This window comes from Triticum aestivum, chromosome 3A (assembly GCF_018294505.1).
Source record: "Triticum aestivum cultivar Chinese Spring chromosome 3A, IWGSC CS RefSeq v2.1, whole genome shotgun sequence".
Lineage (NCBI taxonomy): Eukaryota > Viridiplantae > Streptophyta > Magnoliopsida > Poales > Poaceae > Triticum > Triticum aestivum.
This window is the reverse complement of record NC_057800.1, coordinates 264,281,244-264,306,813: the sequence shown is the minus strand read 5'-3', so window position 1 is coordinate 264,306,813 and position 25,570 is coordinate 264,281,244.

The window sequence follows — 25,570 nt, the reverse complement described above, 5'->3', positions numbered from 1 at the left end:
ATGATATTAATATCTGAAGATTTAAGAGCTATCAAAGATGCGAGAAAAACAAGTCTGTCGACTTGGATTTCATTTCCATGGCTTACTCTAGAAGTTTGCCATTTGGGTCCCGGAGTTTGAATTACCATAGAGGTTGGCATATCACCGAATGCGACGTTATGCAAACGAGCATAGTTTTCAGATATAAAAGAATGAGAGGCTCCTGTATCGAAAAGAACAGATGTCGGGTGGCAATTAACAAGAAGCGTACCGAGAACGACGTTGGGATCCTCTTGAGCTTCTTCGGCAGAGATACAGTTGACATGGCCACGTGAAGCGGTGACCGGCTTGGCGTGGAACACTTTCCCTGTCGGCTTGCCACGGCCAACAGCTTTAGCAGATTGATTGGGGTTGGTCTGGGGACACTCACGCATATAGTGGCCAGATTCCCCACACTTGAAACAAGTCACGGAACTGGTACGTGGAGGAACATTATTGGTTGGACCCCCATAGGGCTTGGCCGGTGCAGATTGTTGAACGGGGCGAGGCGCCTGGAAAGATGGCCTCGGTGTGAACCTGGGTGGCAGGGCGGTGTTGGGCACCCACACGCGGCGCTTCTGAGGACCAGCACCGGATGAGGAACCCATGTCACGGCCATGCTTGCGTGTTGCGTCATAGTCAGTCTGACCAGTTTCAGCACTGATGGCTTTGTTGACAAGTTTCGAAAAAGATGTGCACTCATGCAGACGGAGGTCGCGGCGAAGCTTAGGACTAAGGCCCTTACGGAACCTTGCTTGCTTCTTGGCGTCAGTAGACACTTCCTCAGTTGCATATCGGGCGAGATTACCAAACTCCCTGCTATAGGCATCCACAGAAAGTCGGCCTTGGGTGAAATTGCAAAATTCTTCACGTTTACGGTCCATGAGACCCTCCGGAATGTGATGTTCACGGAAATCCTCGCTGAACTCAGCCCAAGTTGTGACATGGCCCGCTGGGCGCATAGCTCCATAATTCTCCCACCATAGACTGGCGGGGCCTTCAAGATGATATGCAGCAAAGGTGACCTTGTCAGCCTCCGCTACCAGCGCGGAACGCAGTTTGTGAGAGATACTGCGAAGCCAGTCATCAGCGTCGAGAGGCTCGACGGAGTGGTGGAACGTGGGTGGATGCAATTTGATAAAATCACTGAGTGACACCATGTTAGCCCTTTGATGGTGTGCTGTATTCTGTTCAATACGCTCCAACAAACGGTTGGTCTCCCGCTTGTTTCTCTCAGCTTCCATCATAACCTCGGCTAGTGAAGGAGGATGAGGCAGATTTTCATTCCTGCCTTCACTGCCCTCGGCCTGCTCTTGAGAAGCAGGGTTAGCGCGCGTGTTGACCATCCTAGGTGAACAAGACAATGATTTAGTCAGGATGGTAAAATTCCGACATAGGATACATAATGTAAAGAATAACTCGGAATGCAAGATGATCATCCGTATGACATGGTAGATACAGAAACTGCTTCTTTTATTCCATCGTCATACACACCATACAGGGTTTAGTACAAGACCAAACAAAGTACTATTACGGTGAAAAGAGGATTACATCTTATCGGAGGCATTCCAAGCTCCTATACATTATTTTTCTACACCTCCGGAAAGAGTACAAACTAGGTCATATCCCACGAGTCACGCAGGACGATAGACGACACGACTAGTGCGAACTAGTGATACTACCCCTAACTCAGACCGATCCGTAGTAGTCCTCATAGAAGTCACCTCCATAGCCTGGAAGTTCAACATGATCATCCGGAAACAGACGGTCTCGCGGAGCTTGTGGACCATAGGGGCTAGGATGAGGCCTTGGACCAACAAACGGTGGCCTGCGGGGACCGCGAGGTGGGGTGATGCCTCCTACATCACGCCAAACCATCACGTCTGGCAGAGCAGATCCCACAGGATAGAGATCGCGCATATCTGAGAATCCAGCTTGCACTGCCGGTGCGAACCGAGTCAAAGTGGCCCAGTGGTCAGCACGGGTATTGAAGAGCTCTAGCCTCAAGGCCCGATTTTCACGGTCCTTATCCTCGAGCATCTCAGCAGTGGTGCGAGTCCGTGAATCCTCCTGAGTGGAGTCAGCATAGATAGCCTGGAGATACCCTTGTGCTCCCGGAAGTGATCCTGGCATATACCGGAAATCAGAGTCCCGAAATAAACCAGATCTGACTCGCATAATGGTCATCATAGAGTAGGCGGCGTCCTGCACAGCCATCTCAATAGTAACCCCGAGTCCATAGGAACAGTGAAGAGGCTCGGTGGATCCAGGATAAGATGGAAATATCCTGACAGTGCAGAGATACTGGCTTTGATTGAAGTCCCGGAATTGCTCTTCGACCGTGTACTCAGGATACCAGCGGTATCCAGCCTCAGTCATTACCCTGACCAACTTAGCAGTATGGCCGGGTACATCTAGGCATCGAGTCAGGCGAACCACTTGATTGAGGTCGCGAGTGGCCATCTGAAAGCACAATCATAATGCAAAGGCATTAGAATTTCTAGCAAAATTTCGGCAGCATAACAGCTGTAAATGCTCAAAAAGGATTTTGAGACATTTGACAAAGGATTTCGTACACACTCAACATCACCATATCAAAGTTCTGAACCCATTCTGGTAACATAATGTGGTAGTAGATCTGAACTAGGCTTGTATCCATCAAACTTATAAGGTACTACTGATTAGTAACACGTGATCCTGATAGAGAGAACAGATCCTAATTCCTTAACCCCCGGTGGAAGAATGGACTGACTCAGATCAGAATGTCATAAGATATAAGGAGTAAAAAGAGCCTTACGTTCCAACCCACAAACAATTCCCCTACATATAGCTAAAGAATTTCTAGACTCAACATCGACCAGTTTGGCTTGGAGAACCTACAGGCAGTCCGGCTCTGATGCCAACGCTGTCAGGACCCCGACTCGATGTCACATCGATCTAGCTGGTAACACCTCATATCACTTTGCGGCCTCACGCACGGTATCCCCACGGGTGTCGTCTTACCTTTTCCCGGGACCGTTTGCGCCTTTTGGCTCACGTATATGATAGTGTCGCTAGCATCCATATGATAAGGAGCCCGGGCTGACATGACTAGTCGTAAACCCAAAGTGGCACAGACTTACAGGGACAGGCATCCATGACCCAGCTTCGAACGTGTCGGTCATCAGCAAGTGGGTCCGGGCTGTAGCACTGGGCTAGCAGGACTCCGGTAAACCGGGCTGTAGCGGGCTAACAGGACTCCGGTACTCAAAGCGTGACATTTCCCCGAAGGGACAGACACAGGAACGAAGAAGGACACATGCCGGCCAGCCTAAGTGTTCCAGAGCAGTAGCAAGCTACCATGGCTCAGCGGTAACACTAGGAGACATTTCCCGGTAAGAGAGGCTACTAAAGATAAACAACTAGATAGTCAGATCCCACACATACCAAGCATTTCAATCATACACACAATATGCTCGATATGTGCAAATACAACGAAGCATCACAACATGACTCTATGACACAAGTACTTTATTTAAGGCTCAGGGAGCCATACATATCATACACAAAGGTACGGGTCTCACGACCCAACATACAAGTCATACAGTCATACAAACCAGCAGCGGAAGTAACTTGTCTGAGTACAGACAACTAGTAAAATAAAAGAGGCTTGGAAAGCCTAGCTATACTACGTGGTCCATCACAAGCTCAGGGTCACCACCTGGGTCTTTAGCCTACTCGTTGATGTCAACGTCTACATAGAACCCATCAGAAGGGGTTGCAGCGTCTTCTGTAAAAATGTAGATTATAGCAACATGAGTACAAAGGTACTCAGCAAGACTTACATCAGATCCTACATACATGCATAGTATCAAGAAGGGTTGGTGGAGTTATTGCAGCAAGCCAGCTTTGACTCTTGGCTAGGCTATCCTACGATACTCCAACTTGAAATGGTTTTGCGCACACGAGTCCACTACTCACCACTTCAATACACTACCGAGGATCCACCTCCGTCTTCCTACGGAAGAGCCATCCTCGGCACTCACACTTATCTTGAGGCTTTTAGTAGTTTCCATTTACTTGTCTATGAACTGTATAGGCAACCAAGTAGTCCTTTACCGCGGACGCGGCTATTCGAATAGATCATGTTAACCCTGCAGGGGTGTACTTCCTTCATACACGCTCTCACCACTTACGTCGTTTACACGACATGTACTCGGCAACCTTCAAGCGGAAGCCCAACGTGGGTGTCGGCCACGACCTACCTAATCACCTAAGCCTCCAGTCCAGGTTTATCGCCTATTCAGGTTCCATCCGCAGGGAGTCCGGCCGAGGTTTCCCATACGGCCCCGAACGATGTGAACAGGGTTCCCGAGATACCTAACGGGTATTCGGTACACCGTGCCACGTACCTACCGCATCACAGCCCACCCCTACGGTCAGCGCTGTCCACGGCCTCCAGTAGGCTACAAACACCAGAAACTACTTGCAACTCCTGGACGGAGAACTAGGGTGAATAAGAAGTCGAGAGGGTCCATTGGTTTCGGGCCCAATGCATGGTAGTAGCTGATTCTTAAATCACACATACAGATCTCAGTGCTTAAGGTCGGCTTCAATGAAACAACCCACCATGTACTCCTACATGGCCTCTCATCGATACCTTTACCAAATCGTGTTCACCACACCACTCTCATTACCGACATAATCATTTCACTCTAGCCCATCACCCAGATGAACCAGACCTGACACGACTCTAAGCATAGCAGGCATAGCAAGGTAGGAACAACACATACATATGGCTCAATCAACTCCTACACATGCTAGTGGGTTTCATCTAGTTACTGTGGCAATGACAGGTCATGCAGAGGAAATGGGTTCAACTACCGTAGCACACAGCAGTTTGAATCGCGTTGTCTTAATGCAGTAAAAGAGAGCAGGAGCGAGAACATGGGATTGTATCGATATGATCAAATGGTTGGTTGCTTGCCTGATGGTTCGATGCACTGATATGGTTCTTCGTTAGGGTAATCACGGTACTCCTCGGGGGCAGATCCTGTCGCAAAGGACACCGATACACAACCATCACCAAACAATGTGCAACAATATGATGCATGCATGAAACATGGCAATATGAGTGTGTTGGGCTAATGCAACTAAAACCAGAAGGGTTTGAACAAATTTGAATCAAGGATTCAAATTTCAAATTCAAATATGGCCTTTTAAAGTGCTTTTCCTTGTTCTGCTTAAAACATCAATTTAACTTGTTTGATCATGCATGAAAATAATACAGATGGATAGATTGGATTTTTCTGATCATTTTTCATATATAATTTGTCCAATTTGGAGTTACAGAATAAAAGTTATGAATTTTTGAAGTTTAAATAATATTCTGGAATTTCCTGATTTAATTTAAATCCAGAAAATCAATTACTGCGTCAGCCTGACGTCAGTGTGACGTCAGCAGGTCAACGGAACAGGTCTGGGTCAAACCTGACAGTGGGTCCCGCATGTCAGGGTGATTATTTTAATTAAAATTTAATTAAAACTAATCCTGTTTAATTAACAGGGCTGGGCCCCACCTGTCATTGACTCAGGGGAGTCAACCAGGGCCCACCCGTGGTCAAAGTCAAAGTCGGCTGCCGGCGTTTAGCCGCCGGCGAGCCCGACGCGGCGGCGGGAGTGGTTTTGGCCATTTCGGCCACCAAATGGACCGCGGAGACCACCGGAGTGGAGCTGAGGACAACCCGCAGCTCTTGGCGGAGTCCGTTGGGGTCGGGGTGGCCGGAGTTGGCGCCGGCGACGACTTTGGCGGCCACCGGGGTTCGGTCGAGGATGAACTTGGCGCTAGAGGGGTCGGTGAGGCTCGTGGAGTGGCTAGCTAGGTGCTGTGGGACTCGGTGAGCAAGATGGACACCATCTTGTGGCCGGAGTGTGGCCGGAAGCACGTCGGCGACGAGGTCCGCGACGGCGCGTGCGGGTGAGCTTGGTGCGCTCGCTGTGGTGCTCGAGAGAGAGAAAGAGAGGAAGGGGAAGTTAGCCCAGCTCACTGTGGTCTTGACGGAGAGGACGGCGTGGTCGGGGACGAGCTGCTGCGGCGGCGACGGCGAAGGGGATCTCCGGCGATGGCGGTTCGGGCGAGGTTGGTGCGGCGGCTTCGAGGCACGCGAGCGCTCGGGGCTCGGCTAGCTCGAAGGAGTAGAGGGCGGCGGAGCTTCTGGACAGGGTGGCGCGGCGTGGAGACGACGGGGAGCACGGCTACGACGGTGGTGCGGCGACGGTGGCGTCGGCCATGGCGTGGGAGCGCGAGGGAGAGGAGCTGGGGGCGAATGGAGGTGTCCAGGAGGGTCGGGGCGCGACGTGGAGCTCGTCCAGGCCATCAGGGCGGCGAGAGGGGGAGGCCGGGCGGCGTGCAGCTGCGTGGCGAGCTGCGGTGCCGCCGCCGAGCACCTTGGCTGCCTGCCTGGCAAGCCAAGCAGCTCGCTGGAGCGGTGGCCGGGCTGGGCCGGCCAGGTGGGCTGGCTGGTGGGCCTGCGGTGGCGCCAGGTAAGTTTTCCCCTTTTTTTTCTGTTTCTGTTTTTATTTAATATATCTGCAACTTTGTTGAATTAAATAAAATACCTAGGCAACTTCAAAAATCACCAAACTATTCCTGGCCCATAGTTGGATTATTTCCAACATGAAACATTTTAGTTTGGAGATATTTGAGCATTTAAATATTTTATAGTATTTTAAATGCCCAAATTCAAATATTTATGATTTAATTCAAAACCCTAGGATGGCCTAGGAAAATGTGCACCACTTTTGGCAGAGGCTCTGAACCAAGGCAAAAATGATGGGCATTTTAGAAGGGCATTTCAGGTTCATTGAAAAATTATTTTAGTAACCCTAGTTGGTTTCAGAGGGGACTGGGGGTTCTGTCATCCCCATTTCAAGTTTCTGATGAAAGAGAAAACATGATGCAACACTCTAATGCATGACTAGCTAGGGTGTGACAACCCCATCAAATTTGTCTCAGCTTACCCACTAGAGAGGGTGCTCAGGAGCCCCAATGCGGCATCGAGGGTCATAGAGTGGAACATCAAACTACAGGCGTTCCACTTGGAGTTCAACACCACTAGAGTCATCAAGAGTGCGGTGCTCGCCGACTTCATGGCAGATGGACCATCGTTCCTGGCCCAGAAGTGGGCAAGAATTGACCCCTCTCGCCGGTGAGGGAGTCCTCGTCAACTTCTCCAACAAAGTATACGAGCTGAAGGACAAATACATGGAAGCATACCTTGCGGAGGTACGCAAAATCGAGAAACGATTCTTGGGCTTGGAACTGCAGCACATGCTGGACGACACGAACAAGGAAGCAGATGACATCGCTAAAAGGTTGTTCTGAAGCCAGCCCCAAGAGCTTGGCATCTTTGAGGAGCAGCTCTTCAAGCCGTCGGCAGCCCTCCTGCTGCGGAACCAACATCATCTCAGGAGGGCCTTCCCCCAGGGCCCCTCTCAGGAGCCCCTCCTTGCGGCCCAAACTCGGAATCACGTCTACTCCTCGCGCTTGAGCCTTAGGAGGGGTGTTGGACCGAGGAGTTGAAGGCATATCTGCTTTAGGGAACCTTGCCGGAGAAGGAAGAAGACGCAGAGCACGTGGCTCGCGAGGCCACGACCTACTGCATTCAAGACGGTGAGCTCTACCAGAAGAGGCCAAATGATGTCTCTTTGTGGTGCATCTCTAGGGATCAATGGCACGAGATGCTAGCGGACATACATGGCAGAGACTGCAGGCATCAATCCTCATCGCGTACCCTCGTGGGCAAGGCATTCCGTAGTGGGTTCTACTGGCCCACGGCGCTCAATGATGGCGCCGAGGTGGTGAGATCCTATGAAGCATGCCAATTCCATGCAAAACAGATCCACCAGCCCGCTTATGGTCTCTAGACCATCCCGCTCTCGTGGCCGATCGTGATCTGGGGGCTGGACACCTTGGGCCTGGTCCCTCGAGCACCAGGGGGCTACCACTACCTCTACGTCGCCATCGGCAAGTTCACCAAGTGGGCGGAGGAGGAGGCCGTCTGCACCATCCTAGCTGGTTCAGCCGTCAAGTTCATCAAGGGCCCCGTGAGCCAGTTAAGGTTCCTAATCGCATCACCACCGACAACGGCTCACAGCTCACTTGCAACCTTTTGAAAACATATTGTGCTAACCTTGAAACGCATATATGCTACGCCTCAGTCGCACACCCCGAGAGCAGCGGCCAGGCCGAGCGCGCCAACGCGGAGGTCCCGAGGGGCCTCAAGGAAAGAACCTTCAAGAAGAAGCTCGAGGCCTGCGGCAGGGGCTGGCTGGATGAGCTCTAGTCTGTGTTGTGGTCCATCCGCACCACCGCGACCAAGCCTATAGGAGAAACTCCATTCTTTCTCGTCTATGGAGATGAAGCTGTTCTCCCTCATGGGGTCAGGGATCGCTCTGCACGGGTCTTGGCGTTTGACGAGGCACGCCATGTGTTGCGGGATATCCGCGGCCACCCATGGGACCTGGCGGCCCCTTGCTGGTTCGGCAGGGGACGTCGCGTTGCACAAAGAGAAGACCAACGCACGGCAGCACGACAGAGAGCACACAAGAAACTTACCCAGGTTCGGGCCACCACGAGGCTTAAGATCCTACACCTGCTTTGGTGGATTGATGGTGGAAACGAACGTGGTGGTGCATTCGAGTCATGGATGGGAGCACCCCCGCCAACTCCATTCTTCGTCTGCTGGGGAGCAGACAGAGGGGCCAGCCCCCCGCCAACTCCTTTTTCCCAAAGGACACTGCGACCACCCTGACTGGAGCAGCATTCGAGTCATGGATGGGAGCACCTAAGTTTCAAAGAGGGAGGCGAGGTTTTCTTATGCAAAGTTGTAGCTTTACAGAATACTAATGGACAAGAGGTGAACTTATCTATTTCGCTTACCGGGGATCGCCGTGCCGTGCAATCTTCTCATCCTTTGCCGAAGCCAGGTTCACGGCAAGAATTTGCAACTCCATGTAGATGAGAATGAATGCATGATGCAATCCTATCTATATGCATATGCAAATGCTCATGAAGTGCTTATGCAATGATCTAGGTGTGCTTGTGCATGCATGTAATCTTAGTTGGGCCCCCCCTACAATGCTTCTTTATTTTCTCTTTGCCGGGGTTATCACCCCGGCTTGTACAAGGGGTTATATGCAACTTCAGTAATGCCATGTACAATGGGTGGCTGCCGGGTAGGGCCCGACAGCCTTTGCGCCTTACGGGTAGAACTTATGGAGATGCTCAATGTTCCATGAGTTTTGCAACAGTGTGCCATCTCCGATCTGGAGACTCGTAGTACCCGGTAAGGGCCTTCCCACTTTGATGATAACTTGTGCGTAGCCTTGGCGGACTGAACGCGCCTAAGGACTAGGTCACCTTCCTCAAGACACCAGGCATGAACCTTGCGGCTGTGATAGCGATTCAGGGCCTGCTGATAGCGTGCAGCACGCGTAGCGGCCCAGAGACGGTTCTCCTCAAGTAGCATAGTGTCGTCACGTCGGTGCTGATCTTGCGCTATTTCATCATAGGCAAGCAACCGAGGAGACCCGTAAATGAGTTCTGTGGGGATAACTGCTTCTGCCCCGTAGACCAGGGAGAAGGGAGTATGCCCGGTAGCTCGATTAGGTGTCGTTCTGAGGGACCAGAGAACTACCGGTAGCTCCTCAATCCACCGCCTGCCGTGCTTCTGTAGCGTATCGAAAGTTCTTGTCTTGAGTCCACTAAGCACATCAGCATTCGCCATCTCAGCTTGTCTATTGCTCCATTGGTGAGCCATAGAGGCAAATGAGATCTTGCATCCGAGGGTTCGAACATATTGCGGCAAGGCGTGGCTCATGAATTGGGTGCCGTTGTCAGTGATGATCCTTGCCGGAACTCCGAAACGATACACCAATTCTTTCAAGAACATGATAGCTGACTGAGCAGGCACCTTCCTCACGGCAGTCACTTCCGGCCACTTTGTAAACTTGTCGATGGCAACAAACAAGAATTCAAAGCCCCCGATTACTCGGGGGAAGGGGCTAAGGATATCGAGCCCCCAGACCGAAAATGGCCATGACAGAGGGATTGTCTGGAGATCTTGCCTAGGGAGGTGTGTTTTCTTGGAATGGAACTGACAGGCTTCACATGTCGTGACGAGTTCAACTGCGTCTTGGAGGGCTGTGGGCCAATTGAATTCTTGCCGGAATGCTTTCCGAACTAATGCCCTTGGTCCAATGTGTGAGTCGCACATTCCTCTATGAATCTCAGCTAGCAGTTCCTTTCCATCCTCCCGGCAAACACACTTCAATTTCGCACCGTTGGGCCTCTTTATATACAAAGTGTCATCGAAAAATTGATACATACTGGCCCTTCGGGCTACTTTCTCAGCTTCATCTGGATCACCGTGGAGTTCTCCGGTTTCGAGGAAGCGGATGATGTGATGCTCGGCAACGAGGACTAGCGGCACCTCCTCGGCTGCGGAGCACCAGCCTCCTTCGCGAGGTCCATAGGCCCAACTGGAGGGGGTGGTTTGGTAGGCTGTGAGGAGTTGTTTCCTGCAGGGCCTCTGCCGGGAGCGGATGGGTCGATCAGGAGAGGCTTACCGTAGTCCAACTTTCTCCTTTTCCGGACCATTGTGGTTGGTGATACGGAGGGTCGAGAGAGGTGGAGAACAAAAGTTCCTGGATCCACATGAAGCTTCTGCGCAGAACACTTTGACAGGTGATAAGCTTTGATGTTTTCCGCACGGGGTACGTGCTCTGTTTGCAACCCATGAAAGCGCTCCGCTAACCTCCTTACTTCCTCAACGTATGCCTCCATCAATGGGCTTTGATAATCCTTGTTGACTTGTCTCACTACTAACTGTGAATATCCTTGAATGATCAGCTTCTTGATTCCCAATTCTGCTGAAATCCTGAGCCCGGCAAGGAGCCCTTCATACTCAGATGTATTGTTGGTGGCTTCTTCCCGGGAAAAGTGCATTTGGATGACGTACTTCAGGTGCTCCCCAGAGGGGGTAACAAGAAGCACGCTAGCTCCTACACCTTGTTGGGAAAAAGCTCCATCTAAATACATAATCCATTCTTGGGGTGATTCCTTGACGGGGAGAGCTGTTTATGTTGCTTCCTCATCAGGGGTCGGCGTACATTCTACAATAAACTCTGCTAGCGCCCTACTTTGAATGGTTGAAGTGCTCTCAAACTTCAAACCAAAACTAGATAACTCCAAAGCCCACTCCACTATTCTGCCAGCAGCCTCAAGGTTTCGGAGTATCCTCTGCAACGGAAAATGAGTAACAACCATGATCTCAAGGGCTTGGAAGTAGTGGTGCAGTTTCCTTGAGGTCATAACGAGGCCAAAGATCAACTTTTGCACACCAAGGTACCTCGATCTAGCCCCTTGCAACAAGGAGTTGACGAAGTACACTAGGCACTACACCAGTTTCTTCCTTGACGCGTCCTTGGGGTTGCACCTATTGTTCTGCTTACTGTTGTTTTGATCCTCTTCTGACTCTACCGCGGTCTGGCCGCTCTCTGCTTCATCCACTTCTCGCTGTGCTACCAAGGCTGCACTGACCACTTGGTTGGTTGCTACTAAGTAAAGCAGTAATGGCTCTTGAGGTTTGGGTGCAACCAAAGTAGGCACAGATGATAGGTAAGCCTTCAACTCTTGCAAGGCTGTATCTGCTTCCGGGGTCCACTTCAAAGGCCCTGCCTTCTTCAAAATTTTGAAGAACGGCCGGCAGACTTGGAAATGAATCTTCTTAGCACGGCAACGCATCCCATCAAGCGCCGTGGGTTGGCTTTGGATCTACTCAATGGCCTTGATCTTGTCGGGGTTGGCTTTGATCCCCCGGTGGGACCCGAAGAATCCAAGTAGCTTGCCGGAGGGAACACTGAATACGCACTTCTCCGGGTTAAGCTTCAGGTTGATCTTGCGCAAATTAGCAAATGTCTCCTCCAAATCCTGGATAAGGGTGGCCTTATCCTTGGTTTTGACTACAATTTCGTCCAGATAAGCTTCTATGTTTCTGTGCAGTTGTGGCTCAAAACCAATCTACACTACTCTTGCAAAAGGAGACCCAGCATTCTTCAATCTGAAGGGCATGCGGACAAAACAATATGTACCACATGGAGTGATGAATGATGTTTTCTACTCATCTTCTTTGGACATGAAGATGTGGTGATATCCTGAGTATGCATCCCAAAAGGAGAGTAGATCACACCCTGAAGTAGAATCCACAATCTGATCGATGCGCAGCAAGGGGAATGGGTCCTTTGGGCAAGCCTTATTGAGATATGGGAAATCAATGCAAAGCGTCCATTTCCCACTCGCCTTCCGAACTACCACTGGGTTTGCAAACCATCTAGGGTGCAATACTCCTCTGACAAATCCAGCTGCCTCTAAATTCTTGATTTCCTCGGCAATGAACTGTTGCCGCTCCAAGGCTTGCTTCCTAACTTTTTGCTTGACGGTTTGGGCATGTGGGCAGACAGCAAGGTGGTGCTCGATTACCTCCCTCAGAGCACCAGGGATATCAGATGGTTGCCAGGCAAACCCATCGATATTAACCCGCAGGAAGGAAACGAGCGTGCTTTCCTATTTTTCGTCAAGGGTGGCGCTTGCCGGTGTTCTGGGAACGGGGGTCCCCAGACTTGCCTGCCTGCGGCCCATGGCGTGGCTCTGCGAGCGGGCCCGTACGGCCCATCTTCACCAATAAGGACTCAAGACCCTCGCGAGCGGCCAAGCCTCGCGAGGCGGACGACACAACACCTCCTCGGGAGCGCCCTCACCAGGCTAGCTCGCGAAGGGCGGAGAGTTCAAGGCAAGGCAAACCTCGCGATGTTTTAATGACGTGAGCCATGACGATCAAGATCAGGTGGGCGCTAGCGCGCACAGTGTCCTTGTTTCCTCTTTGGTGCTAAGGAAGCAAGGGCATTCGCGGAGTACCGAGGCGTCAAGCAAAGGTTTCCATATCAGGGCAACGAGACCAAGACCACCGGGACGGCAAGACGGAGGTCACCATGGAGTCCAAGACGGCGTAACCACCCAAGCCTTTTGCAGGCAAAGAATGCTTTTGTGAGGATAAGCTATACTAGCTGTCCCCTTTCAAATTGGCCCTCGTTGTCTCCCTTCCCGCTCAATATTTGGGGAGAGGACCAGGGCCTCTATAAATAGGATTAGCCACCACAGTAGGCAAAGGGAGGAACTAATTCATTTCATCCTCACACCCACCAAGCACAAGAACACCTCACCTCAGGAGGCTGTTCTTCCCCCTTGTACTATTCATCCTCAGCCCAAGAGGCAATCCACCACCACCACACTGGAGTAGGGTATTACACCAGAATGGTGGCCCCAACTAGTATCAACCTTGTTTCGTTTGTGTTGCGAGCTCTTCGAGTTAGTCCTTGAGATCTTAGCGAAGCTATTCTTGGAAGGTAAAACTAGTTCATGCACTTGAATCTAGTACTACTTATCCTTAGGCGACTCCTAGGAGATTTTGTGCCGGTGGCCACTATGGCCCCGACGGCCACCCCTCCTGCCGTCGGCCACTCTGGCTCCTTTTGCCCTCAAATTTGATCATGGCAGAAAGTTTCAAGCAGATATGAGAACCAAGTTTGGCCATCCGGTGGTGTTTTCTCCTGGCTTTCGTCAACAAGAGTTCATCTTGGTGGTTTCTTTCTGCCTATCCACCTTCAAGCTTGACATGCACACGGTTAGTGTTTCTTTCCTGGCCATGTTTGGGGGTTATGCCCAAGGCTTTAGGGTTCGTCATTTGAGAGATAGAACTTTCAAGTTTTCGATTGCCTCAAAGTCTGTTGGTTTTGAGATCTACAACAATGGCAGAACTGTTGAGCATGATTTTGAGGTGGCGTTTAGTTTATGGAACTATGGTGGGCCGAATTGACATAGAGAAGAACTAGATTTTTATAGTGAGATTGATAATGAGTGGACCTTGGTTGGTAGACATGGCAAGGCCGTATCCAACAACTCTTGTGATCGTCGAAGTTACAGCTCGGAGGTCAGAAACGGTCGATCGATCTTTGAGAGATTATCGGGACCCATTCACTCCGAAGGCAATCAAGGGGATGCTTTCAGTTCACCCGCTATTAATTCTGAGGGTAAATAAGTCCCTTAATCGGCCTTAGATGTCTCAACGTGCTGCCCCCCGCACGTACGTGGTGTGTTTTGCATGTGGGGGTCAAGGTCACTATGCACGTAACTGCATGGTGTAAAGCTGCCTGGGCTGTGTCCATTTATGCAGTTTAGCACCTTTCTGAGCCCACCCGAGCAGGCCTGGGCTGAGGGTGCACTGGAGTCCTGGTTCAAATGTGTCAGCCCGGCTCAATCGATTAGGCAGGTCTCGTCATTTATGGAGCTGGTCAAGGACATCTTTCCAAATTTCCAACCGAGACTGCAGGTTGCCTCCTTGCATTCCTCTATTCCTACCAACTCTGTCTCCACCTCTGCTCCCACCTCGACAAGCTCGCCATCTTCATCGCCGTCTGTGGAGCAGGCATTGGTGGTCCGTTCTTTGGAAGCGACGGCCATGGCCAACATTCCCATAGACCCAGCTCCCTTTGTTCCTCATGGTTTTCAGATTCTTGAGGTGGCAGGGCGAACTGGGTTTCCCGAGCAATCCTGCCGCATCGCCCAAGGAGGCACGAGGATTGGGCGATTGCCACCATTCAGCCGCATCCAAATGAGGTACTTTTCCCCAACGTCAGAGAAGTTCTAGACAAGTTTTTTGAAGGAGTTGAGCAAGTTGGTTTCAGAGAAATCCAGCCATGTCCATTTGGTGAGGCGTATGTTTAGTTCCTGCATGTTAGAGATAGAGATCGTATTATTAGGCAAAGCCCTCACCCATTTGGGGATGTTTCCATATCATTCACTAAGCACAATGAGGGAAGGAATTGGCGTCGACTTCATTTTAATGGACACTGTTGGTTACTGTTTGTGGGAGTTCCTTTTGATTACTGCAACACCGATGATATTGCAGCTGCCATTGCTAAGTGGGGTAGAATCATAAGCTGGGAGAGGGAAGATGCTCTGAGAGGCAAGATTTTAGTTAAGGTCAGAGTGACAGACCTCATAGATATACCAAAAAGCATTAGATGGTCTGAAGGAGAGTGTTTTGAGGAGGAATTTTGGACTAGTTCAGTTGAGGTTCTATTAGAAGAAATGATGGGAGGGGGTCCTGTGGATGAGGATCCCATTCAACCTCCTGGAGTGGACCCACACCCAATTCCACAGCATGCAAATGATTTTCCAGGTTTTCAGCCAGTTCCACTTAATAATGAGCCAACTCAGAATGAAGATTGGGATGATTGGGAATAGCAGGAAGAGCAAGGTCATTGGGTATTTCCTCAGGCCAATATACCACAACCACAACCACCTCAACAACAAGTCAAACTGCCTATTTTGCAACAGGATGGTGCTCCTAATAGCAGCATCACCACTACTGTATATCTGTCTGATGGAATCTGGTCTAACACTCACACTGCCAGTGAAGAGGTCAATCAAGGTGCACCAATTAATCCTATGGGCATGGGCTTACAAAACATTTTACTGGCTTACCAAGCAGAAGGGGAAGATGATGATATTCAGCAAGACAATGATAACCAGGTTCATATTCAGCAATAGGGAGTTGTGGGTGTTCCTTTGGTGGTTCAAGAGGATCTGCAACATGTACACCCTGTTCAAGGGCCAGCAATAGTTGAGGTTGCTGGTGAAGAAAATGTTGTAAGTGAGGATAATCTTGTTCCCGATATGCCACAAGTTCAGAGTGTTAGAGTTGCTTTTCCAGCAACAGTTCAGGTTGCTGTTCAAGAAAATGTTGTAGTACCTGCTATACCACAAGTACACACTGTTACAGTTGCTTCTCATGACAATGATATTGCTGTGGTCAAGGAAAATGAGGCAGTTCCAAATGTGCCAGGGTAGACCCAGGGCCTAGACCATAGAGCTGCAATGAAAGGCAAAGCTGATGTCCCTATTCCACATGTTGGCACTTCCACTGGTGGGCACAATAAAGGTATGGAGAGCTTTTCATTAACCAACTCTCCTATATTAATAGATATTCAAAAACTAGTTGAAAATCATGCATTGGATATTATTGATGGTGCCCACTTGATTTCAGAAGAAGGTTTGGACCTGTGGATTCAGCACTTTGCTCCAGCAACATAGGGAGAAGTGAACACTTTCAAAATTGACATACCTGTAAATTGGTTTAACTTCATAATTCACCTTCTTCTGACTCCTGGTAAATTTGGTTGGGTAATGCATCTGCTAGAATCTGATCTGTGGAAAATACTTACTGCAAACTATGATCCTGAAGAGACTATTTTGTTCCATATCCCTGATGGATGTGCCACTTCACAGGCTCTAAGTTGTAAGGAAATAATGCTGGGCCTGGGCAAGGAAAACGAGGGAATTAGCCCTGCTACTCATTCCTCAAGTGGAGCTGGAAGCCCACTTAAGCAAGTGTCTCCTAATAAAGTCAACCAATTGCCTCTAGGTGAAGCTGTCTCAAAGAAAAGAAGAGACAAGGAACCTCTTGTGGAAACTGAGGTAAGGAGGAGTGACAGAATTAAGAAAGACAACAATGGTTATAGAAGGAAATCCTGTGATGCTACCTCTTGCTTACCTTGTAATGCTATACCTCCAATTCTGCATAATAAAGTGGTCAAAAACCTGACTAAATATTTCTGCAAGGTATCTAAGGATGAGCTACAAGACAAGCTTTCCAAGAGGCCCAAGAAGAGAGGTCAGGAGGATGTGGCCAAGGTCACCAAGGCCACTGGTGCTACAAAAACCACCTAATGGGTACCATGAACTGCTCTCACCTTAGTACCGGTCCCAGAGTTGTTTGGAGGAAGTCTAGTTTGGTGGTTGAATGAATGATATGCGATGTGTGAGGGAGTCCTGGATTAGGGGGTACTCGGATAGCCATACTGTATACTTTGGCCGGACTATTGGACTATGAAGATACAAGATCGAAGACTTCGTCCCGTGTCCGGGTGGGACTCTCCTTTGCGTGGAAGGCAAGGTTGGTAATTCGGATATGTAGATCTCCTTCTCTGTAACCGACTCTATGTAACCCTAGCCCCTCCGGTGTCTATATAAACCGGAGGGTTTAGTCCGTAGGACAACAACAATCATAATCATAGGCTAGCTTCTATGGTTTAGTCTCTACGCTCTCGTGGTAGATCAACTCTTGTAATACTCATGTCATCAAGATCAATCAAGCAGGAAGTAGGGTATTACCTCCATCGAGAGGGCCCGAACCTGGGTAAACATTGTGTCCCCGCCTCATGTTACCATCAGCCTTAGGCGCACAGTTCGGGACCCCCTACCCGAGATCCGCCGGTTTTGACACTAACATTGGTGCTTTCATTTAGAGTTCCACTATGCCGTCACGACAAAGGCTTGATGTCTCCTTCGATCATCGGCAACGATGCGATCTAGGGTGAGGTTTTCCTCCCCGGATAGATCTTCGTATTCGGTGGCTTCGTACTGCGGGCCAACTCGCTTGGCCATCTAGAGCATATCGATAGCTACGCCCCTGGCCATCAGGTCAGATTTGGAAGCTCGAACTACACTACCGATACGCACGGAGATTTGATCTTCGACGGATTTGAGCTCATGTCAGGCGCGCCGCACAGTCACGACGAGCATGACTTAGCTCTACCATTGGACGGTTTTCGGGAGATCTGTCAGGACCCCGACTCAATGCCACATAGATCTAGCATGTAACACTTCATATCACTTTGCGGCCTCACGCACGGTATTCCCACGGGTGTCGCCTTACCTTTACCCGGGACCGTTTGCGCCTTTTGGCACACGTATATGACAGTGTCGGTAGCATCCATATGATAAGGAGCCCGGGCTGACATGGCTAGTCGTAAACCCAAAGTGGCACAAACTTACAGGGACAGGCATCCATGACCCAGCATCGAACGTGTCGGTCATCAGCGAGTGAATCCAGGCTGTAGCACTGGGCTAGCAGGACTCCGGTGAACCGGGCTGTAGCGGCCTAACAGGACTCCGGTATTCATCGCGTGACATTTCCCCGAAGGGACAGACACAGGAACGAAGAAGGACACATGTCGGCCAGCCTAAGTGTTCCGGAGCAGTAGCAAGCTACCATGGCTCGGTGGAAACACTAGGAGACATTTCCCGGTAAGAGAGGCTACTAAAGATAAACAACTAGATAGTCAGATCCCACACATACCAAGCATTTCAATAACATACACACAATATGCTCGATATGTGCAATACAACATGGCATCACAAAATGACTCTACGACTCAAGTAGTTTATTCAATAGGCTCCGAGGAGCGAGACATTACAAACATGGGTCTCATGACCCAACACTCAGAGCATACAAGTCAAAACACAAGCGGAAGCTATCATGTCTGGGTACAGACATCTATAAATGAAAAAGGCTGAGAAGCCTGACTATCTACCAGATCCTGCCGAGGGCACAAGATCGTAGCTGAGGTATCAAGCTAAACGTCGAAGACCACGCGGAATTACTAGTGAGACTGAAGTCTCTCTGCAAAAACATAAAATAGGCAAACGTGAGTACAAATGTACCCAGCAAGACTTACATCAGAACTAACTACATATGCATCATTTTCAACAAGGGGATGGTGGGGTTTAACTGCAGCAAGCCAGCTTTGACTCGGTGGCTAACCTGAACTACGACTGCTAGTAACTCTTTTGAGGTGGCGCACACGAGTCCACATATTCACCATATCAATACACCACTATGGATCCGCTCCCGTCTCCCTACAAGAACGCCATCCATAGCACTCACGCTTATCTTGCGTATTTTAGAGTATCCATTTTCACTTGTCTATGAACTGATATAAGCAACCCAGCAGTCCTTTTCCGCGGACACGGCTATTCGAATAGATGATGTTAACCCTGCAGGGGTGTACTTCTTCATACATGTTTCCACCACTTAGCGTCTGCACACGACATGTGCTCGGCAGACTTCAAGCGAAAGCCGACGTGGGTGTAGACCACGACCTAGCTAAACACTCAAGTCTCTAGTCCAGGTTTATCGCCTATTCGGCTTCCATCCATGAGGAGATCCGGCCGGAGTTTCGCTCACAGCCCCAAACGATGTGAACAGGGTTCCGTGACACCAAACGGGCGCCCGGTATACCCGGCCACGTGCCTACCGCATCACAGCCCACCCCTACGGTCAGCGCTGTCCACGGCCTCCAGCATACTACAAACACCAGAAACTACTTGCAACTCCTGGACAGAGGACAAGGGTGAATAAGAAGTCGAGCGGGGTCATATTTCAGGGCCCAATGTATGGTAGTAGCTGAATCATGGATCACAAACACAGAACTCAGTTCCTGAGGACGGCTTCAATGAGACAACCCACCATGTACTCCTACATGGCCTCTCACCGACACCTGTTACCAAATCGTGTTCACACACTTAGCTCACACACAGTAGGACATGTTCACCCGCCTCTGATTCATCCCCGATGAATCAGACCTGACTCAACTCTAAGCAGTAGCAGGCATGACAAACAAACATGAATGAGTAGGCACAACAGGGCTCAAACAACTCCTACTCATGCTAGTGGGTTTCATCTAATTACTGTGGAATGACAGGTCATGCAGAGGATAAAGGGGTTCAGCTACCGCAGCAAGTAACAGATTAATCGATGTTGTCCTAATGCAGTAAAAGAGAGCAGGAGCGAGAGAGTGGGATTTTATCGGAATGAACAAGGGGGTTTTGCTTGCCTGGCACTTCTGAAGATAACATTGAGTCTTCATCAGTGTCAACGATCACGTCATCGGTATCACGTCTATCGAGAGGGGACAAATACCGGCAACACAGAAGGGAACACAATCAATGCAATGCACAATATAATGCATGATCATGACATGGCAAAATGAATGTGTTTTGGGCTAATGCAACTAGCAACAGATTAAATGAAGTTGGTTTGAATATAAAATTCAAATTCAAACTCCATATGTGATTATTCAAATGTCATTCACTTCATTTGTCCTAAACAGCAGTGATAAGTTGTTCTAACATGCATGAAAATGGTACAGATGGATTCCTTGAATTTTTCTGATAATTTTTCATATATAAATTATTTAATTTGGAGTTACGGTTAATTTTCTATGATTTATTGAAGTTTTAGGCATTTTCTAGAATTTCCTGAATAATATTAAATCCAGAAAATACTTATTGCGTCAGCCCCACGTCACAGTGACGTCAGCAGGGTCAACTGGGCGCTCAGAGTCAAACCTGACGTGTGGGGCCACACGTCAGTGACACAGGTTAGACAGGGGGGGGGGGTTAGTTTAATTTAATTAAAGATTAGGGCACTAGGGCCCACATGTCAGTGGCTCTGGGGTTAGATTAGGTGGTGATTAGCTTAAGCTAATCACCTGATGGCGGGGGCCCACCTGTCATGGACCCAGGGGAGGTCAAAAGGTCAAACCCCCTGGTCGGCGGGGTCAACTCGCCGGCGTTTAGCCGCCGGCAAGGCTAAACGCGGCGGTGCAGGTGCGGGTTTCACGTACAGGGCACCGTTCGGGGCGAAGTTGGGCGCTATGGATAGCTGGGAGTGGCCCGCAGCGAGTGGTGCAGGTAGTTGGGTTCGGGGTCGCTGGAAAAGGCGTCGGCGACGAGCTTTGGCGGTGGTGGTGGTCAGTGATGCACGGGCGCGTCGCTACGGTGCGTCGGTGAGCAAAAGGAGAGGCTGGGCAGCACCTGCTAGGCACGGGGAGCACCACGAGCAGCATGGTGAGGCCAGAGGGGCATGGAGGCTATGCGTGCAGCAGCAATGGCGGACGGCGGCTTCAGTGCTCGTGGGGAACGGCGCTACAGCACGGGGGCAAGCACAAGGAGTTAGGGAATAAGGTAAGTGGCTCACGGCGAGTCAGACGGTGCAGACGGCGGGGCCGGGGAGGCTCTGGACGCGGCGAATCAAGCGACGGAGATCGCCGGCACCGAGATTGAAGAAGACGTCCGGGGCGGCGATGCAGCGCTCCCCTGGTTGCTTGGCTCGGGGTGGACGAGGAGGACGACGATGCGGAGCTCGGGGATACGAAGAGGGAGCGAGGGAGTGGCTGTGGCTGCGGCGGTGACGAACGGCGGCGATGATGGCGTTCGGCCGTTCGCGGGAGAGGGAAACAGAGGAGGAGGAGGAGCACAGGGAGAATGAGAGGGGCCAGGGGGTGCGTGGCGTCTCCGTGGCGCAGGTCAGGACGAGGGAGGGCAAGCAGGAGGTGGCGGGAGGACGTGGCCGCGGTCGCTCGCGTGCGGGCACGCAGCTGCTTCGGGGCGAGGGGAGGAAGACGACAGAGGGGCTGCGGTGGTGGGCTGGGCCAGTTGGCCAGGCCGCCTGCTGGGCCGGCCAGGTGGGCTGCCAGGTAGGTCCAGGTGAGTTCTCTCTCTCTCCTCTATTTTCTGTTTTCTATTATTTCTGCAACTGTAGGGCTTTATTAAAAATACTCAGACACTTTCAAAAATCATGAAACTAATCATGGCTACTGTTTAGAATATATCCAACAGTAAACATTTTAGTTTATGATTATTTGAGCATTTGAAATATTTAATAGCTTTTAAATGCCCAAATGAAAATACTATATGATTTAATTCAGTGACCAAATATGTCCTGCAAAAATATAAACCATTTTTGGTAGTTGCTTCCACCTCAACCCAGAAATGTTGAACATTTTTAGAGGACATTTTGAGTTCAATGAAAAAGGTTTTATTTTGACCCTAGTTGAATTCATTTGATGGTAGGGCTTAGTCAATCCCCATCTCAGGTTTAAATGAAATTTAAACATGATGTAACACTGTAATGCATGCACTAGGCATTGTCAGAACTAGGGATGTGACAACTCACCCCCACTAAACAAGAATCTCGTCTCGAGATTCAAGCGTAGGGTAAGGTGAAGGGGAAACGCAAACTAGCACAATCTTCACGATCCAGGGTGCACTTTATCAAAGCGTTGATTCGATCACCATCTTTGTCTTGATGTCTTGCTCTGAGAATTCTAGCTAATCATGATAAGAAGAGAAAAGGTAAACTCTAGAAGGATCGATCTTCTCGAAGGTCGAACAACTCACGAAATGAGACATAGAACCATCTCTCGGGTTGAGACACGAGATACACATCAAGAGGGGTGGAAGAAACGGATGACGAAGGTTCACTAGGTGGGCAATAATTCCACACTTAAGAAGGTGGTAAACGATTGTTAACGTAGCGAGGAGTTGAGTTGCCATGATACCATAACGATACACCTTAGGGAAGGTGACTCGTAGAGATATCCCCTTAAGTGGCAAAAAGAATTACTTTTGATTCAGAGATCACTGAAACTCTTTAAACCAGCCTAAGGCAATCACAAGCGATCATTTGGAGGGGGTCGGTAGAATGGCATACTCAAACTTGGATGATGTGGATTACCTTGTTGAAGACAACGCAATGGATGAATTTGCTTATCACCGGAAATGGATGAGACCCATGGTAGGATGGCACATTAGCGGTGCAAGCTGGGAACAAAATGCAAATGCTGGGAACGATTCTGGTAACTGGGGAACAACCCAACAATAGGGAGTGAATTCACCGTTTGAAAAGGTCGTAGCATTGCCGGGGAAACTGAGAGGAATCCCAGTTTGTGCTGATGATAACTCGTAGCGCTTGTGCGTGCTCTCAAGAACTTGAGCATTTCCATAATCATCAAGGTTTTACCAACATCCGTGTCAAGGGTCCGGCAACACAACTTGCTACCATGATGAATGATGATGGAGGATGCAGATGCAAAGAAAGATAACACCTTCTCAGATTTCATCTTAGCGAGGCCAAGGAAACAAAATCTGGATGATCGACCGAGAGACATTTAGCACTCCGCTTCTAATGTTCTCCTTGATGTGCTAGTGTAACCCATTCATAGAAATGGTCTGGTATCTAGGACATCAAGTAAAAGGTCGGACTTCGGGATCTCAAAATCCATAGGGGCAACTAGGGAGTAAATCCTACGAAATCCCTATGGGGAGGTGGCCAACTTCCTCAATCAAGAAATTATAATAACAGGTCTTCCGGCTGGGTGTGTTGGCCACAACATCCACCTTACCGGTTATCGAGAGACCAATATTATAGTTCTTGGGAGATGTTCCAAACCATCATATCTGCCTGAGATTCAGATCTGGTTGGTGTCAGGATATTCCAGACTCATCGAGTCTAGGAAGAAAAATGAAAGTTTGCAACACAATTCGACGAGACAACGCTGCGAGATTCTCGGGGAATGAACTACGATAGTAAGCTCCAAAACATGAGCTGGTTCTGCTACAAACATGTGAACACGCTGTCCCAGACAAACATGACCACGTGGTAGTCTTATAATAAAACACTACCGAGTTTAGGTGGGGAACCATCATTAATGACATCGAAGTCTCCACGCGTGGAAGTCCAAAGAGTTCACCTTGGACAGACTCCTTTATCTTTGAACAACTCAATCAGTGGCTTGGTGTGCTCGGAACACATATGGAATGAAGGTTGCAAGTCTCCAGACCACAGAATACTTCGCACGTATGCATGACTGACTTGGAATGATTCCAGAGGAAGCAAAACTAACTTTCTCAAATCCACGGCGGCAACTTTCACCAAATGCACGTGTATAAGAGGAAGTCACTCCTTTCATCAAACAAATACTTCATGAGTTAGCATGAAGAAATGCTTTCAAAAGTTTCCAACACTAGCTTAATGTTCAACAAAATCATGGAGGAGATAAGGATGTTGTCAATGGGCTCAACAACAATTCTTCCGGGTTTCCCTTTAAAAGGAATTCCATAGTTAAGAGAACAAGTGTTAGCATTGGTCAGACCCAAAAGATATAATGGTGTATGCTCGAGGGATCAACCACGAGTAAGACAACATTACGAATATCGTTGGTTCTGGTCTGATTGGATGATAGCCCATACTCAAATTATAGATGGGGTAAGACAATAGGTCCAACAACTGATCACAAGGACCAATTAATGAAGATATCATCTTTCTTCAACACACACACATACACAGAAAGATATCCCTTAACATGAACTAAGTCAGACAAGCTTTTATCTTCCAACTCTCCAAGTTGTTGTCTAGCTTAACCAACTAGCTCCGGGATATCCATCACAGATTCTTGGAGAAAGGGTGGTTCACAAGAACCCGACTTGATCACGAGCTCAACATAGCAGTCAGGTGACAACCTGGTAATACTTCCGAGAAGATATTCGGAAAATCACGAACCACCGGTATGTTACTAAGCTCGAGAACAATCTCGCTTTTGAGGGCAAGACGATATGATCAAATGAGTGAGGACTTGACAAGATCCTAACTCATCAATCGAAGGGTGCACCGAAATAAGGACTAGGTAGCACGATCAGTCTTAGAAGGATGATTCAAAAACAAACACGTTAAGAATGAGGTTATTGTCCATTTATCTACCAAGCAACAAGGTTGCTAGGAGTATTGATTTCACACATCACGATTCACTTGTCGGCCTTCCGGTTGCGACAACACGGAACCGAGGGATGAATAATGATGGCGAGAAGTATCACTGTACCAAGAGTTCATAGGGTGGTGTGCAATTCCTACGATAATCCCGATATAAAAGATGGTAATACTCCAAGGTAGAACAGAACCAAAAGCTGGATTAGCAATTTGTTCTATGGAGCACAACTTCTTTGACCCAATCCTGGATATGGAAGAGGTACTGGAGTTTGTTTCTCCTAGTCATCCCGCGATAGAATGGCTTGACGGATCACAAGAGTAATAGGCATCGATAAACGAACGCACGCATACTCTTGACTATTAATTGATAGACGAAGGTCAGAATGCAACAAAAGAGAACAACTCAAAGGAACATATAATTTTCTGAGTTGTGGATGCATAGATTAGTATGTCGAACCAAGTTCAACATATTTCTTCCGGATAACCCATGCAGAAAGGTAGAACTGGCAGAGTCACAATTTATGAATGGAGAACTCCTCAAGAATAATCCTGTTGTGATATTTCAGTTCAACGAGGAACTTCTGCCATAAGTAGTTCATGGTATTTGGAATAAGAAGATACCACGGACTTCAAGGACTATCGCAAAGGTTACTAATATCCTAAAGGCGCTAGCAATTACTATCAACATGAAGTAGGTAGAGTGAATCTCGGGTTCAAAACCCAGGGATAGAATACCTATTACTAAGTAGCATCACGGGATGCTTTCGAGAATGATGGCCAGAATCATCACACTGGGAACACAAATCATGGCTAAATTACTAGATGATCCCCTAAGACACCTAGGGTCACAATAATAACTCCAACATAATGTCAAGGCAATAGAATACCTCAACTCAACAATTAGTGTGATTGAGCTGGCATAAAGGAACATCGAAAACCAGAGGGAAAGGATTTTGCAAATGCATCAGACTATTTAGAAACCTGGAATGACTCGGACAGCATAACGGCTGTAAATGCTCAGAAAAGATTTGAGACATTCACAAAAATGGTGGCATAACCACTCA